This window comes from Paramormyrops kingsleyae, chromosome 6, assembly GCF_048594095.1.
Source record: "Paramormyrops kingsleyae isolate MSU_618 chromosome 6, PKINGS_0.4, whole genome shotgun sequence".
Taxonomy (NCBI): Eukaryota; Metazoa; Chordata; class Actinopteri; order Osteoglossiformes; family Mormyridae; genus Paramormyrops; species Paramormyrops kingsleyae.
The window spans coordinates 6,703,088-6,710,209 of NC_132802.1; positions in this window are offsets into that span (position 1 = coordinate 6,703,088).

Below are 7,122 nucleotides of genomic sequence, written 5' to 3' on the forward strand. Positions count from 1 at the left end.
TGTGCGTGGAAGCATCTCAGATGCAATAACTGAATCATAAAGACGGCACCCCCCACCCCCCCTCGGGGCACGGAGAAAGGAAAGGCCCAGCCCTCCCCAGAGTGTAACTAACGAAGGCATTTTCAATGTTTAAATATAGGGGATGGAAAAAAAATCCAATTAGAGTTTCACGTGGGGGCCTTGACTTTAGTCTCTGTGTCTGTAGCCGTTTAAACGGCACAGGTGCCCGTGTTTTATCTGCACAGGGCCGCGCGCTGCGAATTAGCCCCCCCCTCCACATATGGAAAAGCTAAACACCAAGGCGTGTGTCTCAGTTTTTTATCAATAAGGAAACGTGAATGATATTAAGCAACGCTGCCGTTTCCTTAACGCTGCCGCTCTTTGTCTTATACAGAAATCTGTTAATGATTTTGCCGGCAGACAGCAGTAACAGGGCTGTGTACTGTAGCAGACTTTCTGTCTGCAGACACATTTGGATTTTGAAAGCGGGCGCGATGTGTGAACGCGCGTGAAATGTCCACTTTGTAGAAAAAAGCAACGTGCAAAAAAACCATACATATGTGTGTGTATAATTTAGACAAGGGGTTAACTAAAATTGAGATAAAGGTCCAGAAGTGATATTTGTTCACCACACGTGTTTTCTCCTACCTCCGAAGTGGTCTTCAAGGGGGGGGTGGGCTGCTAGTCACCGGCATGCATTTGTGAAACATGTATTTCACCGCGATGGGTTTTAAGTTGCAGTCAGCTGTTAGGAGATAAATCCTGAAAATGAAGCGGTGGTGAAATTAGCATTAACCCACACCGAAGACCGACCGTTTGCCATAAGCAGAATGTTTTTACTGAATATCGGGGCTGCTGAAGACTCTTAGTAGCCATGCGGTTGAAAAAGAGACCGATCACTTATAGTGTGGTGAGAAAGATTACGGAGCTTTTAACGCTGGTTGAAAAACAATAATAAATCGTACATAATACGCGCAGAAACACAGATCAGAAAGAGCTGTTCAGAGTGTGTTTAACCCAGTGGCTAGAACGTGCACGACCAGCGCTTTCCCCCCTTTCTCCACATCATTGGCGCGGCCGAATCTGTTCTTCATTTTGGCTTCCTGATACATGCGAAGCAGACAGGCATGAACAAGAGGGAGGCACCGCCATCCAACGTTTCCCGCTCCCAGACAGGACAACGGCTTCCATCGGCCGCGGACGGCGAGTCCTGCAGCCCCCTCCATGTGGTTTCGGTTACGGGAAGTTTTACTGTCAATCGCGTCTCCGTTTCTGCCTTGGGGCATTGCAAGTGCCACATAAAGGGAACTTTGTCCCCCGGAGGCTAGACATGGGAGTCTAGTCCTGGGCACAGGACCGACCAGCATGACATCACCTGTGCTTTGCCTACGTTTACATCTCTTTCCTATAAGGATACCGAAAGCAGGGGGGCCCTATAGTAATAAAATAAGCCAAATATCCACCAAATGGATTTTAAAAGACAGGCATCTGTTTGCATCATGCACTTGCTGTAAAAAGGAACTTACTACCAATAATTGCATTTACAGCGCACAAGTCCGTAGATCAAAGTGAGAAACGCTGAAAAGACACAAAGCCAACCAGACACGAATAAAGATCTGAGGCGCGGAAAGGTGCAGTACAGCTCAGAAAAATGCTGAAATATTAAATATAAAATGCCAACTTAAACTATGAATTTAAACCACAAATGACCAGATTATATTAATAAAATATAACGTCCAATGCAGGAAATCGCGTCCAAGATAAAATGAAAAAGACATTTTCGTTAGGTGATGAATAGGCTACAATATTTCCAGCGGACTGCATGCATGAACCTCCCATACAAAACGTCATAATTTGAGACTAAAATTATTTATTAGGCCATACATAAAAAGAAGATTAGAAAAGAACGAATATAATAAAGTCTCCCCCCCCCCCCTCCACCCTGACCTGGATAAACGTGTGGAAGATGGATGAGAGGATGGATGGAAAATAAAGTGTCTTACTGTGAAACCTAAAGTTTGACTCAAACGATATGTGGATCGCGGTATCAGATGGACATCTTAACGGGGATGACCGGGGCTTTAAAATCCCGGAGTGAGGAACCTGGGCATTTCAAAACAAGGCTGAGGTGAGGAGTGAGAAGCCATGAAACGAGGCAGGAGCGCTGGCATCCTGTCCCAGGGACGGCATGCTGAAAAGTGCTTCTCAGCACGTCTTTATAACTTCGGAGAGACACCGTCAGACGTATTGACACAGCTGCATATGGGCAGTTAACAACTCCTACAGTCTGCGCGTCCAAACTAAACTTCCTAGTGTCCTGTCTTCTCAAACAGCTACTGAAAGTCATACTTATATCGTACGCATTTCAAAAATGGGTCAACTCAGCACCACAGAGACAGTCGAAGCTGGCTGTAAGTTACCCGGCTGCCTCAAAGTCCCTTTCACCAACACTTCAGGCATATGGATAAGGTAGTTACACAAAGAGAATGTATTTAAAACGAGCATTCCTTGATAATATGAAAACGGGATAGGTAAAGGGTCGTGCATCTTTTACGGAAGTCAGCATCAAGTTTGGGGACAGCATTGCAACTATGGAAATGTTTGTTCCTCTACTTTATGTGCAGAGCTCGGTTACATTTTGGAAAGCTGTATTGTCCGTCTCGTTTTCATACCACCGCTGAGCAGTCCTTCTCCCTCACCCGTGACTCAGTTAAACCACAAATTCAGACCTGTAACATTTGTAACATAAACTGCTCTTAACACTGCGCCATAGCAGAGTATGTTTGGAGGGTGGGGATCGCACAGCGACCGCGCTCTGTACAGATAGAATGAGTGCCAAAAGCACTACAGCCTGGAGAAGTTAAAGGTGACATTTGTTCAGAATTAAGCCATGTAAGGTTTAGTGGGTCTGGAAGGGGAACCCACACCTGTTGGCGTCCAAAACTAAGACGTTATTCTGGACTATATGCCTCCGAAAAAGCGCAAGGCGTAATATGGATCTCAGCGCTCGTGCTCCCGTAAAAGTATTACGTTCTCATATGTGCAATTGTGACATCTGTACGGTTTCTGCACCCAGATGTAACAAATCACATATAAATGCGAATTAAATTGACAGCATTCGTTTTATTACCCGTACAACTTTTTATCCACTGACAAGTGAACACGTGCAGCTGGTACTTTAAACTTCAAAGAAGGGAACTGCTGAAAATCCCTCCTCAAATGCGTTTCAAATCCTTATTCTGTGGTGCTTGTATCATTCTGCCTTCATTATGTATAAATTAGCCAGAACTACTGTTAAAGTAAACACGTTCTCCGTGTTAATGGCAATACCTGAGAAGTTGGAAGAATAGAGGCATCTTTCGTCTTTCGAGCTTCGGCGGCTTAGTGCGAAACCCACCATATCGTCTTTCAGGGTAAGAAAGAAGAGAGACGTTATACATCAAGACGGCGGTCACTTTGAAATTGAAGGCGACGAAACAAGATATGCAAACAAGCTGAAGGAAAATTCAATGCCTTATATCAGTGTTTTAATGACTTACTGCGCCACTAATTCATTTAACGTTCAACTTTTAATGTGCATTTGTTAATATGACCTGGGTAAACAGAACCTAATTTTTACGGCCTTAAGCTTATTTAGAACTTGTGCTGTCAAGAAAAACACGCGCCCTTAACTTCACACGAGGTGTACCCTTACTCTCCCCATATATTGATATTAGCAAATGACTTCGGAGGTGGAGCTAAAAAAAAAAGAAGTTATTTTGGGTTTATTAAGTATTTACGGTCGAAACAGACAGATAGCGTCTAGCGAAGCTTAAAGCACATTGACTCAAAAACAAAAGCCCGATGAATGACGTCTTGTGTTCTTATGGAAACTGTTTTTAGTTTGCTTAAATTATTTCCTCCTTCTGAAGCTGGCGGGATGTTATAAATTAACATTAATATTGGTAATTTCTAGAATTTCCCCCATTTCAATTAGTTTAATAGTCGAGGAGGCTGAAAGATATGGGGGGGGGGGGCGGGGGTGGGGGTGGGGGGGTTTGACACATAGGCCTACGCTTAAACATCTGGCAAGGAGTGTAAGTCTACCTAACATCATTTTTAATTTGCATTAGCATTTTTCTTCTAATAATACATTAGCAGCAATTTTTATTTTCCAAACTATGTTCTCGAAAACCCGGTCATCACATTTCGTTGATTAGAGTCAAGACTTCTGGCTTCTGAACACTAGCACACTGGCAGGGCAACGTACATAACAAAGTATTGGAGTCAGGCATAACTGAAATTTGCAAAACAATATACAAAGATGAAAACAAACATCAGATATTCGGAAACAATGTATTCTATACCACAAGTCAAATAAATTGGCCTACACCATAAGCGTCGTATAAATATATCTAATCAGTACATAGTTGCAGCCACATTTAGCCAAGTTTTAGCTGTAGGGATCTGTTGTACTGTTTCGTTTCCCACTTGCAGACAATGAATGCAATGGGACTGTACGGGAGATACTGCGAGAAACACAGCGCCTCGACGGATCGATGAAGACCATTATAACGAACCATTGTGCGAGACCAATTTGCCTTACAAAACTCCCAGTTTCATTTCTTGAAAGTCGTTGCTAATCTTTATATTCAGCAAAAATCGAATGAAGAATAAATTGTTATCTTTCAATTACACTGTCGGACGCTGGACCTATTAGTGATAAAATAAAAACATTACTCACCCTGTCTCGCGCTTGATGGGACAATCTCGGGCAAAGGCTACCTTCAACAGCGGGCCTTTATTTAATTAGAGTTCCCCTAATTTGTTTTTAGTTACTTCACAAATTCTCGGGTTGGGAATTAATCAATTATACTGGCTTGACTGTCTCATAAACAGGTACAACGTTTCATTTACTCGGGAATGTTTTAGCGCCACTTACATTTTATGGTTAAAGTAGCAGTATAGAAGTAAGTTTTGGTATTCTACACTTCAGAATTGTGGAACATGCATACAGACAATCATAAAATTACGACTACAGAAACAAAAAATACGCATCTCCATCGCTATTGTTGTTTCTGTTCGTACCATTAATGGTGACGATAACAAAAATATTTTGGGGGGATGGAGGGACCGATTATTATTCGAACACATTAATTAAACTTGACGAATGTATTTATCCTTTAATAAATTTGCATAATTTATATTTGAATTAAAATTGCAATTAAACGATAAAATTTTTATAAACTTGTATTAATTATTACAGCGCGGCTCGTTATTATTCTATTACTTTTGACAGTACAGTCATTTAATATGAAAACGGAGAATAAATGTTACAAGTTGAGTACCATCCTTGTTAGACACAAGATGGAACTTAACGTTTAACTTTTAATTCTAAATTGTTGTGTTTTGTTGCCCTCTTCTGGTGGAAGTATTGGCAAATCATTGCACAAGTCGTTCCTGTTTCAGTGCGATACATTTTGCAACATAGAAGTTAAAAGTTATACCGTACTTGCACAGGCGCGGTAGTGCACGACTTGCCAGTGATAAAAAACAATTGTTTTTATATGAAAAATAATTCATGTTATCCGTCTGTGCACGTAGGGTCCATAGTCGGTTATTCAGTCATGTTCGCGGTGATCCGTAACCTGTCCCAGGAAATATATTACTTCGCAACGAAGGTTACAGTCTATCTTTATGCAGTAGGGAACTAGTACACAAAACATTCGCAAATTAAGCATGATTTAGATTCACAGAGTCACCTAAGCAATGTGTTTTTATACTTTGAAGGAAAGCAGAGACAGAAATTTTAAAAAGCGTACATTACAGTTAACCATTTGCTTCATATGAAATATACAACAGCGCAGAAGGCCGAATTAAAAACTAGTCAGTAATGTATATTTAAAAGAGAGTGTCTGTGTATGTTTATGGCAAGACTTGCTCATCTTCTAATCAGGGGGAAATGAATGAACGGATTTTAAAAAACACATTATTTAGTAATACTGACCCCTAAACCTCCCAGCTGCAACTGCAACACGGCAAGCCACGCTTAATCTGATTTAATACATTCCCGAGGCCTCTAACATTATACCGAGACACAAGAAGAAAATGATTAAGTTGCTAATAAAGCTGTTTAAGACTAGTTTCTCCGGCCGCTAATGATAATTAACATGCAAATGAGCTCTGGGACACAGGAGTGGCACTGTGGTCCTCAGTTTGTTACTAGCTTAATTACTGTTTGAGCGGTCTAACGTCATGGTTATGAATGGTAGCATTCCAGGTAATGGGCAGAACAATAATTAGGGTTATGACACGTAAAGAAATTTGTTTTGCTTCTTTACAGCAGCCTGAGCCTGGTAATCAATCGAAATATACCGTGGTGTGCTGTGCTGCCTGATCGGCGTGTGATAAAAATGAAACAACAGCAGCGGAGACAATTCCCTTAAGATCTGGCCTCCATTGTTTCTCCATCAAGCGATCTGCCTGATTGATCATGCAGGGGTAATGAAAGCTGACGGAGAAAATGGGCAGGACAACTTGGAGCACCTGCGATCCGCTCCAGGACAAACTGCCACTGTGCCACAGCGCGAAGAAAAAATATACCTGCTTCAACAAAAATAAAAATTCAATAAAAATGAACCGTTTTGCATTTAAATCACTGAAGCTCGTAGGCCTGTTTCACAACAGGGGCCCACACACGTGTTTAAATTTAAAAATTTGAACGAATATTAGGTTTCCATTAGCACCTCCCGCATTTTTCAGCTCTGCCATGCAACACTAACTTCCTAATTAAAAAATCCCTTAATTGGTTTTCTTTAATTAAGTATTACATTATAATTTACACCACTTGACAGCTGTCAAGCGCCACGGAATAATTTAAGGCAGAGAATGTTCATTTTAAATGACTTTTAAAAACAAGCTGGCAAAGCCGGGAGATTTGACATTAAATACCATTACTTTCGTATTTAATTAACCACCCTTGAGCGGTAAATAAATGTTAATCAACAGAAAGCAGCGATGAGGCCATAACACAATGTACTGAAAAGTAAGCTTAAGTCGGGTTAGTACGGCAATGTGTTTATTTGCTCCTAACAAACTTTACCGGGGGGGATCTTATTTAACGGAATACGTTTATGAGCCGAG